The following is a 17,320-nucleotide window of genomic DNA, read 5'->3' on the forward strand; positions in this document are numbered from 1 at the left end:
CATCAATTAAATTTGATACGTGTTTCTTATCCCTTGGCATTTTAATTTTAATTTTGTTTAATTTAATTTAATTTAATGAGATTTTAAAGACTTTTTTACACACAGATTTTTAAATTATAGATCACTCTTTCATGTATGGCAAGGAAACAACGTCAATTAAATAAATGGGATGATGTTTCTCTAATACTTGTTCATGCTGAGTTTGGCAGCTTTGGATAGCTTTTCAACTGGGAGACTTTGATGTTCTTATGTTTGTTTTCCTATACGATGTCACCCTCCGATACCACTAACAACATTGAAAACACAGCCCTTATTAAAAGGATGTTCCACTATTGCCTTCAATATCTTCTTCCAAGCTAAAGACATACAAGTTCTGAGGAGCATATGCAGGAAATGATGATTGTATCAATACTACTGCCAGCCCCAAAGATACAGATGCAGTGAAACGCCGGGACACCTGCACCCCAATGTTTCTAGCAGCAATGTCCACAATAGCCAAACTGTGGAAGGAGCCTCGGTGTCCATCGAAAGATGAATGGATAAAGAAGATGTGTTTTATGTATACAATGGAATATTACTCAGCCATTAGAAACGACAAATACGCACCATTTGCTTCAATGTGGATGGAACTGGAGGGTATTATGCTGAGTGAAGTAAGTCAGTCGGAGAAAGACAGTGTATGTTCTCATTCATTTGGGGAATATAAATAATAGTGAAAGGGAATATAAGGGAAGGGAGAAGAAATGTGTGGGAAATATCAGAAAGGGAGACAGAACATAAAGACTCCTAACTCTGGGAAACGAACTAGGGGTGGTGGAAGGGGAGGAGGGCGGGGGGTGGGGATGAATGGGTGACGGGCACTGAGGGGGGCACTTGACAGGATGAGCACTGGGTGTTATGCTCTATGTTGGCAAATTTAACTCCAATAAAAAAATAAAGAAAAAATACTACTGCCAGGCTGACCAGAGTTGTAAAATGCGTTCCAATTTCAGGATGGTACACAGGAAACATACAGCAGGCAGGAGTGTACACAACACCGTGAAGCCTTTCTACGTAATGATATGAAACCATCAAGTGCCCTAAAAATGCCTAGAGCCTTGCTTTTCTCTGAGATTGAGTCACTCAATCATACTTCTCATGCTGTAAAATATTATGCTGATTATCTATTCCCCACCTTCCTGGTTAGCTCTTTACTTCTAACCTCTGGGCCTCTGCAAATGCTTTCTTTTGCTAGGGAAGTGTCCCTCTCTCACTCCCATCTTTGATTCTGATACTCCTGTTGGCTTCCCAGTAATTGATTCATCACTTCCTCTGGTTGCCTGCCCCTTCAGTTAGGCTCAAGGGGCAGTACCTGGTGATTTAAAAAAAAATGTTTTAAATACACATTATAAATAAATTCATAAAATAATATATAAACATAAGTAATAGATGATAGAAATAAATAACATGTGATAAATAGATATGTATATAAGAATATATACTTACAGGAACCAGTGGCTAAACAGTCATAGTCTGCCAACCTCTTTAGATACAACCTTCCAGAAGCTAATTCTTTTTTTTCCTTTTTTTTTAAATTAAAAAACTTTTTTTTACATAAGCTCCATACTCCGGGTGGAGCCCAATCAGAGGCTTGAACTCACAGCCCTGAGATCAAGACCTGAGCTGAGATCCAAAGTCAGACACTTACTTAATTGACTGAGCCACTCACACCTTCCAGAAGCTATTTCTTTGGTTGCTTCCTAATTTGTAACTTTTGCCACTTCCTGTGTTGTAAATATGCTCACCCTGGCGGATTTCAAGCTTCCAGGGGGCTGAGGACTGGCCTATTAAATGCCTTAACATTTAACAAAGTTAACAAAAATGCATTGATTCTTCAATGTGAGAGATATCTTGATACCTTCTTTCTCCTTGCTTTTCCTCACAATGCTTGATAGTTATACTCTTAGCTGTTAGTTTTTTCTTTTGTCCCATTACAGTTTTTAAAAATATTCTTCTGCTTTTATCCTTAGTATTAGCCATGGTTTTGCATCAGTTGTTTGACACATACTGCTTCTATGCAAACAAAGGCTATCCCCTGATCTCTCATCTCATTGCCCTAACTTCAATCAACCCTCTGATTTCACATCATCAGTTATTCACATTTGCCTCCTATTTATATGTAATAACAATTAACTTGCCATGACTTTCTCATAGTCTAGATCCATAATTGGAAAGCTAGTAGGTATAATATGCATTTTTTATTATAAAAATACCATTTGCTGCCAGATCAGGTATTGTTTTAGTATTACAATTTCTTCAACATGGGTCCAATGCCAGATAAATAAAATTTATTCTAAGATCAAAGCCGAATGGTTCCTCTTTTCTTACATTCCATTGGTTGTTCAAAATCATTCCACTTTTCAGTTTTCGTTCTGTTTAGAACAGAACTCTATTATCTACTTTGTGTTTGTTTTTCCCTAGATTTTTAAATTGCTTTCTTGTTTCTTGTTGACAAAAGCGTCATATGTCCATCATATTTTTAAGCTGCTCTATCATCTCACCTTTTCAGTCAGAAAGTCCATTACATTATGCTCTTCAGATGCTTCCTCCCAGAGCCTGTGTCCTTCAGACCCAACCTGGAAAGATTTCTCCCAGGTTTACAGCAGCAGTGGCAATCCTAAGACTTCATTTCTCTCTGCTAGAGCCCACTATTTCCACTATTTCCCATATTTTTCCTTTATTTTGCTGGGGTACATTTTATTAATTTCCTAAGAAAGTTGTGTATAAGATAAACTTTGGAGATTCTCATGACTAGTTAACTTCATTTTCCTGTTTACTTGTCTGATAGTTTTTCTGAACATAGAGTTCCATATTTGAAATGATTTTCCTTTATAATATTACAATATTCAGTGCTTTGCTCCACTTTTGTCTACTCCACTTAGTATAGCTAATGAGAAGTCATTCCAGTCTTGTGCTTTGTCCCTTGCCAATGACCTTTTATCCTTCTATTCTTGGTGTCCTATAATGTCTGTTTCTTTATTTATTTATTTAGAGAGAGCAAGAGTGCTAGCAGGGTTATGGGCAGACAGAGATGGAGAAAGAAGCTTTTTTTTTTTTAAGATTTTATCTATTTATTCATGAGAGGCACACAGAGAGAGGCAGAAACATAGACAGAGGAAGAAACAGATTCCTTGCAGAGAGCCTGATGTGGGACTCAATCCCTGGACTGGGATCATGCCCTGAGCTGAAAGTATATGCTCAACCGCTGAGCCACCCAGATGTCCTGATGGAGAGAGAATCTTAAGCAGGCTTCACATCCAGTGTGGAGCCTGACTCGGGACTCAATCCGATGACCCTGACAGTATCATGACTTGGGCTGAAATCAAGAGTTGGATGCTTAACCAACTGAGCCACCCAGTACCTTGGTATTCCTAAAATGTCTTAAGAAAGTGTCTTGGATTTAGGAAGATTCTTTCAAAGGGTCTTTACATTAGGACAGACACCTGCCCTTTTGGAAGATCACAATTTGGAGAAGATGAGGAGAGTACACCATAACCCACTTTGAGTGATTTACTTGACTACTTTGGAAGACACATTTTGGTTGTTTTGCCTCTGTTTGTAACTGTTTAGTCCTTTTTTCTACCACTCTTGCTGAGGTGTAATCACACTGACAAAGGCACAAATTGTATATGTGCAGCTTGAAATTTGTTCCCAAAGTGAACACATCTGGGTGTTCATATAGCTCCTTCCTTGCCAGTAAGACAAGTCTGTCTTATTCAGACTTGTTCTGGCTTTGTAAATCCAGGCTTTTTTCCCTTGATTTTTTTTGATTCGCTGATTGCCTTTCTCCTAGGATACCTTTTTCCCTTTCATCAAAGCTTATCTATCTAGACTTCAGCTAGGTGACATTGAGTAATTATGAATTAATCAGACAAATTATTCAGTGCGAATGGCATAGCCTTCTAAGTTTATGGTCTTACCCTTCAGTAACAGTCACATTCTATTACAGTTTAGAAATAGTGGGCAGGCTGGGGGCACCTGGGTGGTTCAGTCAGTTAAGTGTCTGCCTTTGGCTTAGGTCATGATCCCATGATCCTGGGATCAAGCCCCATATCAGGATCCTCACTGAGCAGAGAGCCTACTTCTCCCTCTCCCACTCTCCTGTTTGTGTTCTCTATCTTTGTGTCAAATAAATAAAATAAATAAACAAACAAATAAAACCTTTAAAAAAATAGAGGGCAGGCTGCTGAGAAGCTTTCCTCTGTATTAAAAGAGACATTTTTCTGCTTCTCCAAGTCAGGATCAATAGGCAGATGACTGTCCTATGTATGAAGTCATTTCTGAGCATCGGAAGTGAGTTTACAAATTTTTCACTTCTCCTGCCTTTGAATTACTGTTCATATTGATGGACAGATTCATTTTCAGTATTTTTCAGTATTCATTTCACCACACTTAACACTAACATTTATTCAGATGTCCAAGAAGCTTAAGATAGAATGTAATGCAATTAACACCACCAAGAGAAAAAAATTCCCAGCTGCAGTAGGGTAATGTTGCTCGTGTTTCTTATAAATCAAGGCAATTCTGATCACAAGTATGTGTGGGTTGATCCCTGGGATGATGGCAGTGTATAGGGAAAGAGACAGCTTCCCTTAAAAGCCTGTTGCCTCTGGGAGCAGTTTACTTGATGGATGACTGAAAATCTATGGAACAAGGGTCTACTGTCTGCAAAGCTCAGATAACACAGCTGGAAGAGCTAGTTGATGTACAGACCAAGGGGCAGGAGCTGACAATGATGGAGAGCCTGCCTGTGAAGTGCATGGCCACATGCTTTACCGGTACCATCTTTTTAGCCCTCACATAAAGCTATGCCTTGGCACTCTCATTTTACTAAGGAGCAAACCAATGTTCAAGAAGGTTAAGTAGCCTGAGATTGTACACCCCTCCCTTGTGGACCAGGGTTTGAACTCAGGCCTGTCTTGCTCTGGGATTGATGTCCTTTTCACTCTAAACATCCACTGACATTTAAAAGAACTTGAGGAATGATTCACTGAGATAAATGTGATGCTACTCAAAGGAAAGAAATGTAAAACCCTTTAATTTTGGTTAAAAAATATGCAACTGTGCAAATGCAGGATTGGAAAGATTGGAGTACTTCGCATTCTTAATGTAACCACCCTTTTACCATAATGTAAAATCTGGTGCCTTCATCTTAGCCAGTTTGTGAAGTGTACTCATAAAAGTATACTGTCTCCTGAGGAGTGTACAGTGGGTTAGCATGGAAGATCTGCTGTTAAAACACTTGTTTCCAATGCATCAGTTGCACAGTCTTGGGCAAGCACTCCTTTTTGAGTCCCAGTGTCTATTAGTTAATCTATGAAATGGGAAGAACAGTTCCTGATCCACTGCATTGTGAGACTAAAGACTAAAATGTCTACAACGATGCATGTCACATAGAGCTCAGCATGTGTCTGCTGGTACTATTATACCATCTGGAATGTATTTTCTAGTTCCCAAGTCTGCACACTAAGAGTTAAAAATGTCCCTGAGCTGCCTCCAGAAGAAGGTAAAGTGGAGGATGCCACCTGGATCCCATCTCAACTGCACTAAAAGCAGAACAAAGACTGATAAGTTAAAAGACAAGAAAGAAGAGAGCTAATTTCCTTTTATTTTGCCAGCCAGTAGCAAATATTTCTTGAGTGCTCAATATATGCCAGACTCATTCCAGACACTGAATAAAATGGCAAATGTCTTGGTCTATGTCATCAAAGGACTTCCCTCCTAGTGGAGGAGGCAGGCATAGAACAGCTAAATAGACAAAATAAATAAGGTGACTGCAAATTTTAAATGTTAAGAAGGAGTGAATGGCAGGCTGAGATAGAGGATAATAAAGGGATGGACTGCATGAGATGAGGTGGCTCGGTGGTTAAGGCGATGGACTGCTATCCACTGTGCTCTGCACACATGGGTTCAAATCCCACCCTCATTATTCAATTTCCTCACTGGACTGGCTGTGTGAGGTTTTAGTGCTTTGTGAGCAAACAATTTCACCAGTGGTTATAATAAAAGAAAAAGAACTCCTATGACAAGCAGATTTAAGTGTCACGTAAGTGGATCTAAAAATATACATCTGTGTCTCAGAACTGGCACCCAAATCATGTTAGAAAACAAAACATTTGTTTTGCCAACTAATAAGCAATACCAAAGAACAGCTCCTTCCTGTGTGTAGAGGTATCATTTAATCAGAGACTTGAAGGCTTAAACAGGCAGAAAGCTTGCCTGGTGGAAGGAACAGCATGGCAAAGGCTCCCAGTGGGAAAGAGCCTGGGCTGGCCAGGTGGCTGAATGGCCACACTGAGGTCAGAGAGCGTGTCAAGTGGGTTTGAGAAGACCCAAAAGTGCTCATGGCAAGTGAGGAGTTTGGATTTTACTGTTAGTGAAATGGAAAGGCATCAAGAAGCTTTGACTGGAGGCCAGTGTGAGGTGGGTGACCTTTAGCTTGTGCAAAAACTGAATTTGGAGGAAGACAAAGTAGAAGCTTACAGTAACTAACTCCATAAACAACAGTGGCCTGGATAGGTGGTGGTAACAGTAGGAATAGGGCAGACGGATGGATTTCAGACATGTTTTGGGCAGGAAATTGACAGGAAAGATCACATTGTCCAGTCATGAACAGGACTCTAAAGTCCAGAGCTCCCTGCCTATTAAAGGACAATAACCATCGGAGAAGAATGTTGGTTGGTCAGAAGTATACCGAAGGGAAGTACTAAGAATTAGTGTGCTGTCAGTCTAGATTTCTTGAATACCCAGAATTCTATATTCATTGCTTATTTAGGATAAATACCAAAATCATTTTGTAATGTTGATGGTAATGGAAAGAATCATAGATTAAATCATTATATATAGATATTTGGGGATGAGTTAATTAAGCACAATCTAATATGGCACTTCACAGATCTGCTAGAAAGAGGGAGAGAGGGGGAGCAATTCAATCATAAGCTAAAACTGGGGAAAGATCTAGAACCTTATGGGCACTTGAGGAGGGGATGCACAAAGGGGAAATGGTGCTGTGCAGAGGGGTGCCTGGGTGGCATAGTCAGTAAAGCGTCTGCTGTCCTCTGCTCTGGGTATGATCTGGGTTCTGGAGGCCAGCCCTGACTGGCCCCCGGCCCAGCTGGAGTCTGCTTCTCCTTCTCTCTCTGCTGCCCACCCCTGCCGCCTGTGCCCCACTCCACTTGTGTGCTCTCTCTCAAGTAAATAAATTTTTTTTCAAAAATGGTGCTGTGCAGAAATTTCACAATACCCTGCAGAAAATTCAAGACACCCTCTCTGGCAAGCTCAGGTCCTATACTTTCTCTTAGGTGATTGGTTTCCTTTTGTCCGCACAGATTTTTTTCAGGACCTGAGCTCTTCCGTGTTAATGAATACTGCTCCTCAAACTGTCTTTAGAGATTGTCAAATTTTGGAAGTAGACAAATGTTACTTATTTTCAACACTTCTATGAAAAGTCACTTAGAATTGGGGCTTAAACCAGTGGGTTGTGACTTAGGCTTTACATTAGAATCACCTGGAGATCTTCTTCTTTCTTCTTCTTTCTTCTTTCTTCTTTCTTCTTTCTTCTTTTTTCTTCCTTCTTCTTCTTTAACCTGGGGATCTTCAAAAGAAAAAAAAAAAAAAAAGCCCAGCCAGCATGATGGGGGAAAATCAAACTGGACATTGCAGTATCTTCAAAACACTCCCCAGACTGCTAACTCTGGGAAACGAACTAGGGGTGGTAGAAGGGGAGGAGGGCGGGGGGTGGGAGTGAATGGGTGACGGGCACTGGGGGTTATTCTGTATGTTAGTAAATTGAACACCAATAAAAAATAAATTTAAACAAACAAACAAACAAACAAAAAACACTCCCCAGGCGAGTCTAATGCAGTCAAGCTTGAGAAAACTGCTATATACTTTTTGACACCACCTTATTGTTGTTTTATTTTGAGACCTTTCTCTTCCCCAAAAGGCATGAATTTGCTTGGGAAATATAAATTAAGGGCAAGAGAAATTTCAGAAAATGGAAGAAGGCATAAAAGGAAAAGGCCATAGTCCTTTTCCACTGGCTGTGGAAGGGGAGAAGGTGAGGTTAATCCCAGCTGGTGCCTGCAGTTTTCTCCCTCCTGATGAACTCAGAGTAACTGTTCATTAGCCAGACCAGGGGAGGGGAGGGGTCTGGTACAAATGCCCTATTTACGATACGTCCGGGTGACTCTGCCCTTCCTTTTTAGTTTGGCCTTTATTCATCGTCTTAAAATTTTCCGTTCCAACTTTTAGTCAACAGATTCTCAAACTTCAACTCTTCGCAGATGAGGATGGTGATGAAGAAGAAAAATACCTACCTGAGCTCTGCAAACATTTTTAGCAAACCCACACACAGGGCGCGTATAGTCTAGGGCACATAGCTAAGCCCTTTGTCAATGCGAGGCCTCACTCCAACTGCACACTGCTTGGCTGGCAATCAAAATGGCTTCATCTTATTAGAAATCCCTGAGGCTTATGGAGTCAAAACTTGGACGTTTACCGTACACATTAACAGAACTTATTCCACAGGCTCATAATAAATCTTTATAACCACATATGGCCGAGTTATAAATATCAGCTGGGAAGAGCAGTAAAATCACAGCATACAAAAAAAGGTGTCTGCCTGCTTTGGAAGCACTTTAGACTTTATTAATTTACTTATTTTATCAAATGGCAACATTTCAGATGCTGAGGTGAAGTTAAATCACTGGCAATGTGAAGTGGAGAAACTAATAAAACACGAAAATCACTCCAAGAAAAACAACGCAACAATTAGTTCACTTAGTACATTCGTGGCAGGGGTGGGGAGGGGGCATAGTTCTTAAGACAAAAGAAAAGAAAAGAAAACACAGGGAATTCACTGGATTATTTTGTAATGCCAGGCAGGTAGAGGAAAGTTCTTTCTATTTGTTGTGGTTCTGATACCTTCCTCCTGAAATAAATGAAAGGTTGAACTGGGTCCTCATCCATGGGAAATGTAGGGCACATAATAAAGGAAAAAAAGTGTGGATATACCCCGGTGGCTCTCAGACATCCGAGCATTAGCCAGCCCAGGGCCACCTTTCTGTTTTCTGAAGCCTGTGTCCCCAGCAAGGCTGGCAGAGAGAGGACCCAGTCTCTTTGATGAACCGCTTGTGTCTGTTTATGCATGAAAGTGAAAGAGCCTGGGCAATGCAGCCTCAGCTTTACACACCTGGTTCCAAACCCAGAAGGCCCATTGCAGTTCTAAGGTGTCCTTTTGAAATGCTGTCACTGCCAAAAATCATGGGGCCAGATGTTACACTCTTTTCCCAGGGAATGACACTTGTATTTTGTGTCAACCTCTTTCTCCTCCAGTAACTCTTCCACCACCTTTCAAGGACCACAACATAAAGCGTTACCTCGACAAAGATACATTTATGTCAGGCAGCTTTTTGAGACCTAGGAAGAAAAAAATTTTCAAATCTAAGGAAATAGAAACTGTAATCAAACTGGTGATGATTCAGAATCTCTGTTTACTTTCTAACATTCTTTTACTAGAGAAATAGAAATACTTTGGGTAGTTCTTACATTTGATGGTTTTCAAGATTACTAAGTGGTTCAATGTTCACTCTAAGACATACAGTGATGGGCATGGTTGGTGGCGTTTGCAGCCAGAACCTGTACATGGACTTTGAGGGCATAGGAAAAGGAATTTAAAAGATGGCTTTGGGAACCAAACCCACAAAATTTGATTACAAAAATTACATTAACCCTAGATTAGATGCATATAGGAGATATTCCATATCTTTTTGTTGTTGTTTACATTGAAAAATTCACTTATTAAGTATATCAAAATAGGATACATTTTTTAAATGTTTTATTATTTATTTATGAGAGACACAGAAAGAGGGGCAGAGACATAGAGGGAGAAGCAGGTTCCCTGCAGGGAGCACTTGATCCCAGGGCTCCAGGATCATGCCCTGAGGCAAAGACAGACACCCAACCACTGAGCCACCCAGACGTCCCCAAAATAGGATAAATTTTAAAAGTATTTTTCATGTGGTTTGTGTGAGTTTCTCAAAATTATGTTGTCCATAAAGTGAGCTCAGAACCACCAAAACAGAAATACAAATATACATTCAATGCAGCATATTTTGATAGCTTCATACTTATTTTAAATTCTAGAAGGAAATGCAGTCTCAAAACATGTGAATTACTGAGAAATTTTAAAGGAATTAAGGAAAAGATTGTTCCATTTGCTTTTCTCCAATGAAAAAGATGTATTTTCTTTGTACTTTGGGGATGTTATAGTATTTTTATTTTTAAAGATTTTATTTATTTATTTGAGAGAGACAGAGACAGAGAGAGAAAGCACAAGCAGGGAGGAGAGGGAGAAGAAGCAGATTCCTCACTGAGCAGGGAGCCCAATCTCAGGACCCCAGGATCATGATCTGAACCAAAGGCCGACACTTAACCTACTGAGCCACCCAGGTGCCCTGATGTTATAGCATTTTAAAATTGTATTTTGCCAAAGAATTAAAAGGAAATGAATATGTATGTATGATCTATGCGTATTGTTTTAGGGGGAAAATCTATTTTTTACCAGGGTTAGGTACATGCTACTGAACTACCTGCCTACTTGCTATGTATAGAAGGGGGACTCTAAGGGCTGGAATTGAAGGTTGCAGACAGCATCATTTACATTAGAATTCAGTTATCCAAATACTATCCCGGGAGGCCTTTTTTGTCATGGTGGTTCTGTCACCCTGATGCTCCACCAAGAAAACAATCCCATTTTGTTCATATGGGCCCAACTTAAATTTCAGGAAACAAAAGAGCGTAGTAAAGAAAGCAAAATACAACACCTTATATTCTTTCTAATTACGGCTCATAAGCACTGAAATGAACCATGCATTTAAAAAACATTATGTCTATAAAGAACTTATTAAACTCAACAGCAAAGAAACAATCCAATCATGAAATGGGCAAAAGACATGAACAGAAATCTCACAGAGGAAGACATAGACATGGCCAACACGCACATGAGAAAATGCTCTGCATCACTGGCCATCAGGGAAATACAAATCAAAACCACAATGAGATACCACCTCACACCAGTGAGAATGGGGAAGATTAACAAGGCAGGAAACCACAAATGTTGGAGAGGATGCGGAGAAATGGGAACCCTCTTACACTGTTGGTGGGAATGTGAACTGGTGCAGCCACTCTGGAAAACTGTGTGGAGTTTCCTCAAAGAGTTAAAAATAGACCTGCCCTATGACCCAGCAATTGCACTTTTGGGGATTTACCCCAAAGATTCAGATGCAATGAAACACCGGGACACCCGCACCCCGATGTTTCTAGCAGCAATGTCCACAATAGCCAAACTGTGGAAGGAGCCTCGGTGTCCATCGAAAGATGAATGGATAAAGAAGATGTGGTTTATGTATACAATGGAATATTAGTCAGTCATTAGAAATGACAAATACCCACCATTTGCTTCAACGTGGATGGAACTGGAGGGTATTATGTTGAGTGACGTAAGTCAGTCAGAGAAGGACAAACATTATATGGTCTCATTCATTTGGGGAATATAAAAAATAGTGAAAGGGAATAAAGGGGAAAGGAGAAAAAAATGAGTGGGAAATATCAGAAAGGGAGACAGAACATGAGAGACTCCTAACTCTGGGAAACGAACAAGGGGTGGTAGAAAGGGAGGTGGGTGGGGGGTGGGGGTGACTGGGTGACGGGCACTGAGGGGGGCACTTAATGGGATGAGCACTGGGTGTTATTCTATATGTTGGCAAATCGAACACCAATAAAAAATAAATTAAAAAAGAAACATTATGTCTAAACTTTGAGATCGACCCACATGATTGCTAAGTAAATAAAAATTATTGCAGGATGATTATTAAAGACACCCTCAGTGTTTTTGAATCACCTACACTTGTGGGCACTTGCTACATGGCAGAGGGCCCTCCACACTGGATTAGCTAAGTATCAAGCATTCTCCACTTTTTCCGTGTAAAATTCATAGAAACCACAACTATTACAATGACTCATTATAAATTGCATACATGTTGTATATATGTTGTCAAAATGTCAACAGGGGCACTCAATCTCCAAGTTATATCATTATTTTTTAAACAACCTATTGTACTTTCAATGGGTCGATTTTCTTAGAAATGAAATATCTATTGCATACCAGCTCATCACACTTCAGGCCACTCCCCACTGCGTTTATCCCTGACCTAGAATTTCCTGGATGGGGCTGTTGTAAGACAGGCTCTAAGATCTATAATAACATAGGAGAGTTTTTATGTAACATAAGGTGACTTTCTTCTCATTATGGGAGATAAGATAAAATTAAACACAAGCCTTTGCTAACAAGATTATATTTCCTGTATCTTAAAGTACGTGACATTTAGCTTTCTGGAAATCTCTGCTGACAAGTAAGGGCATAAACAATATTCAAAGATTCAGACAAAGACTTTTCCTTCAAAGTCATGGCCAGGTGAATCTTTGGCTTCCATGTGCATTTCAGATGGCAGCTCTATATCAGGAACTTTTGGCAATTCTTTCTCAAATAAGCATTCATCTATTGCCAAAGAAAGCACCTACAGGATTGGTGCAAAGTTCTGTTAAGTAAAGACAATGCATGTATCCTACAGGAGGAGAAGGTATAGAGTCTACACAAGGAAGGAGCCACACCAATCTATACAGTTTGTCGTAATCTGTGGATTAGTTTTGAGGATTTCACCTTTCTGGGCTCCAGAGAAATAAAACCTAAGTGTACAGCACCAGGCCTATACTTTAGGAAGGGCCTTGAAATACCTACTGGCTGGCTGATTTAGGGCAAAACCTGAAACATGTTTAAAATCCAATCTCCAAATTAACTGGAGGGCAGTTCTGTAAGTTCAGATACTGGAACAGCTGGATTTATAGACAATTGGAGACCAGGCTTTCGCCTTCAGTGTCAGGTAATTTTGGGGGTGGGTGGGAGGGAGGGCAAGGAATGTTTATATTAAATTTTATTCCTCTCTGAATAAGTACTCCCCTCCCAGCCGGTTAGAGAGAGACTCCTAAAGGTAGCCCTGGTGTAAAACACATGTGCTAGAATAAGCACGGCTTTCAGCGCCTATTTGCAGGAGCTGGTTCAATCTTTTTTTTTTTTTTTAAGATTTTATTTACTTATTCATGAGAGACAGAGGCAGAGACACAGGCAGAGGGAGAAGCAGGCTCCACGCAGGGAACCCGATGCGGGGACTCGATCCCGAGTTTCCAGGATCACCCCCTGAGCCGAAGGCAAACACTCAACCACTGAGCCACCTGGGTGCCCCAGGAGCTGGTTCAATCCTAAACACACTTTTCTTCTCTCTATCCAAAGCCTTCAATGGAAAAGTGGGGGCCAGTGTGAGAGAAACTGAAGGAAGAAGTGGAATTAACAGCACATTATAGGACAGAGGAGCCCAGCAATGGAGGGATCCTCAGGGAAAACTTTGGGCACCCAAGATTTTCAGGGACTCTTCTCTTGTTTAGAAGTATAGCCCCAGAGTCTACACCAGGGTGCCAGGTCCATAGAAGGCATTTAATAAATAGGTACTGAATTGAAGTGAATCAATAACAAGCCAGGTGAATATGTATATCAATTGATTAATTCATCTACCTACTCTCTTAAAAATATTTAGTGGATCCTAAAGCAGCTGATGTAGAGGCTATACAGAAAGATGTCCTTGTCCCCCATGGCAATCTCTAGGGGGGTGGGGCAGGTGGGGGAGAAGTGATCAAATATGGCCTATGTCACTAGGTACCCAGAGCCATTTGGAGACCTCCCATTGGAGGTGATATGAGCTGAGCCATGAGGGGCTCCTAGCAGTGGTCTGCAAATACTTGGGAGTTACTGGAGCACAAGATTACCGTGACAAAGCAAACTCTGGTCCCCGTGCTTGTGCTGATGTGCCCTTCTACACCAACTCCCCACTCTGCCTCCAAGCCCCAGGTCATATGCCAGCTTGAGGTGGCATCCCCTCCAAACACTCACATAAACAGATCAAACAACCTGAAAGCTTAACAGAATGATATTCTCGGACTTGTCCACTACAGCTGTCTGCAAGGCCAAATTCCTGAAATTGTGACTTCTAGGTCTTGGGTGTGGCCTGGGCCTGGGGATATTTAAAAGCTCCCACGTGGATGGAACTGGAGGGTATTATGCTGAGTGAAATAAGTCAATCAGAGAAGGACAAACATTATATGGTCTCATTCATTTGGGGAATATAAAAATAGTGAAAGGGAATAAAGGGGAAAGGAGAAAAAAATGAGTGGGAAATATCAGAAAGGGAGACAGAACATGAGAGCCTCCTAACTCTGGGGTGGTGGAAGGAGAGATAGGCGGGGGGTGGGGGTGACTGGGTGGGGCACTGAGTTGGGCACTTGATGGGATGAGCACTGGGTATTATTCTGTATGTTGACAAATTGAACACCAATAAAAATAAATTTATTTAAAAAAATAAAAAAATAAAAGCTCCCACCCCCATCCCAGAAAATCACCTAACAAGACAGTTATTTTCAGCTGTGCCCAAGTCAATGATTGTTTCTTTCTCTTTCCCTTTTATTTTTCCTGCATTTTCCATGGAGAACAAAAAGGTTTATATACCTTGTATCACTTTTGCAGGCATGCTGCACAGATTGACAAAGGGTTAAAGCTGTTGGGCTGGCTGAGAGACAGGGGCACCCGAAATGGCGGACATCTCAAATTGGGTCAAAATGGCTGATCTTCCCGCCAAGGCAGCCATGACCACCACGTCATCTCCAGTAAATCGAAATCTAGACGGGAAACCAAAACTTTCCATCTGGGACTTTCCAGCCAGGGGCCACCCTCCATCATCTGTACTATCCCCATCCCCATCACCTAGGGACACGGTGTTCCCTTGCCTAATTTGGGATCCAGACCCAGAACCAATAAGGGCTTAAAACCCCCCACACTCCCCAACCCAGGCGCGACTTCCCTGACTCAGGCCACCTCTCTTGAGTCACGGAACCTCGCCCTGGAGCGCTCCCCGTTAAAGCACTCTCGAACCTACTGCCTGGCTCTTTTTTTATTTCTCCGCCGTTCATTTGGAAAAAATCTAACAAAAGCACTTGGAATATTCTGCATATTGAGGGGAACATTCTATCTAAATAATCCACTATTCAATCTTTTATCTCCTCAGATCAACTGCTGGGCCTCCATCCTCTCGGGACTGGAGTAATACACAGCTCTTCTGACTATTCTTTAAATCATATATAAAAGCAAAGACAAATGTATGAGATGAGGTGGCCGAGTGGTTAAGGCGATGGACTGCTAATCCATTGTGCTCTGCACGCGTGGGTTCGAATCCCATCCTCATCGCTTGATCTCCTGACTGTCTGTGTGAAGTTTTAGTGCTTTGTGAGCAAACTGTTTCTAGTGGATATAAGAAGAATCCCTATGGCAAGCAGATTCAAGTGTCACATAAGAGGATCTAAAAATATACATCTGTGCCTTGGAATTAGTACCCAAATCAGGCTAGAAAACAAAGTGTTTTGCCAACTAATGAGCAATGCCAAAGAACAGCTCCTTCCTGATGGTGTTCAAGAGGCACAGAAACCTCAGCCAGACTTCTGAGTTGGCCAAACCTGGCTTGGCTGCCTGCCACAGCACCGTATCAGCTGAAGTCAGGGAGCTGGCTGCCAATGACACCCCCCCTTCCATTGATGAAATAGAACCGATTTCTTCAATGGAAGGGTATGTCTGGAAACCTCCTGCCCTGTGTAGGCTGCCAGGCCTGCGGACACGGCTCAGCGGATTGAGGGTACAGAGGAAGCCCAGCTCGTGGAACACAGGTGCTGTCTGGCCTCTTTGCATGCCTGGGGCCCAAATGAGGGGCTCCTGTGGGTTCAGCGGTTGATAGGACCTGCGTTCTGGAATCTGGAAGCTCCCAGAACTGGTGCTGAAAGATCCTGTCCTGAGTCATGTCAACTCTGCACCTACTTCCCTTACAGGATTTGGGGCACAATTCCATGACCACCTACTGCCTTTGAGGTTTCTCAGCCACACAGCAGGATAAAAAAAGGCACGCAAGGCATGAATTAGCATGGTGTGAAAAGTCAGTAAAAGGAGTCCAGGGTGTGAGGAGGTAGGAAAACATGTTCTGCAAGAAAAGGGATGTTGATATGCTGAGAGACAAGTGCTGGGCAAATCGACAGGCCCGTCTTTTTTCTGAACAGCTACTCCTACCTTCATTGCACTTCGCTGTTTACAGAATTCCTCAGACCTCTCTCATTTCACTCTGGGGGCGTCAGCTGGGAGGAAGAGAACCTGCAGCAGTTAACAGCAACAAGCCATGTTTTCGAATAGGAACATCAGTGTAAAAAAATTCAGTAAAGGACCTCCCATCCCATCGGTGTTCACATATGTCTCACCTGCAGATCCAGATGCTGCCAGCAATGCTGACTTATCCCTAGGACAGAAGAAGGAAACTTCTACTCAGTCTCCGTCCAGAAGGGCTGCCTGGGGGCAGGGCTTGTATCCAGCTCGCACATCCTTCTGAGCCCTGGAGGTCCTGGCAGCAACCCCCAGCCCAGCAGGGGCGTCTCCACTCTACCCACCCCACCCCGCCCGGGCTTCGTACAAGCCAACTTTCTGCCACTACTGCAGAATATAAGACAGGGAAGGGTGCATTCTTCACCACACTCACCTACACCCACCAACACCCAAAAATGTAAGTGACACACTCACAAAGGAAAATGAGATGCCTTTTATATAATTCAAACCAGAGACACAAGTACATGGAATGGCTTGTCCACACATGCCATAACACAACACACAGAAATCTGCTTTGCAGAAAGCCAAAAAGCTGAACAATTTTGAGATTTGCATTTACATAAGCACACTGTTTATTGTTTTCTTATTAAAACAATGAAATAATACATGGCAGATTTTGAGAAGTATAAAAATTAGTATAAAAGAAGTAGAAAGTTACCAATCATGCTTCCTTTCTGATAGTTACTATGATTTTTAAAAATATATCTACATTTATGTATAATGTATATCATAATGTAAATCAAAAATGTATAATCACATTTGATATGCAATTTTGAATTTAGTGTTTTAGCTTTGAATTTCTTGTCCATTTCCAACTTCAAATGTGGATTATTTTTAGTATGCAAAAGTAAAATATTGCCAAAATTTAAAAAATATGGAAGTGAGACTTTCTACAACAGGTGTTAGTGAGGATGTGAAGAAAGCAGAACCCTCATGCACTGTTGGTGGGAATGCAAACTGGTGCAGCCACTCTGGAGA

At 41.5% G+C, this 17,320-nt stretch overlaps 1 non-coding gene across 1 annotated transcript; it reads left to right on the forward strand.

Moving 5' to 3' along the window:
* The first annotated feature begins 15,306 nt into the window (after window positions 1-15,306).
* On the forward strand, window positions 15,307-15,388 carry TRNAS-GCU (transfer RNA serine (anticodon GCU)). Its single transcript has one exon. It is a non-coding gene; the product is annotated as a tRNA-Ser (tRNA).
* Window positions 15,389-17,320: the final 1,932 nt, after the last annotated feature.

The sequence above is a fragment of the Canis lupus genome, chromosome 24 (assembly GCF_003254725.2).
Source record: "Canis lupus dingo isolate Sandy chromosome 24, ASM325472v2, whole genome shotgun sequence".
NCBI lineage: Eukaryota > Metazoa > Chordata > Mammalia > Carnivora > Canidae > Canis > Canis lupus.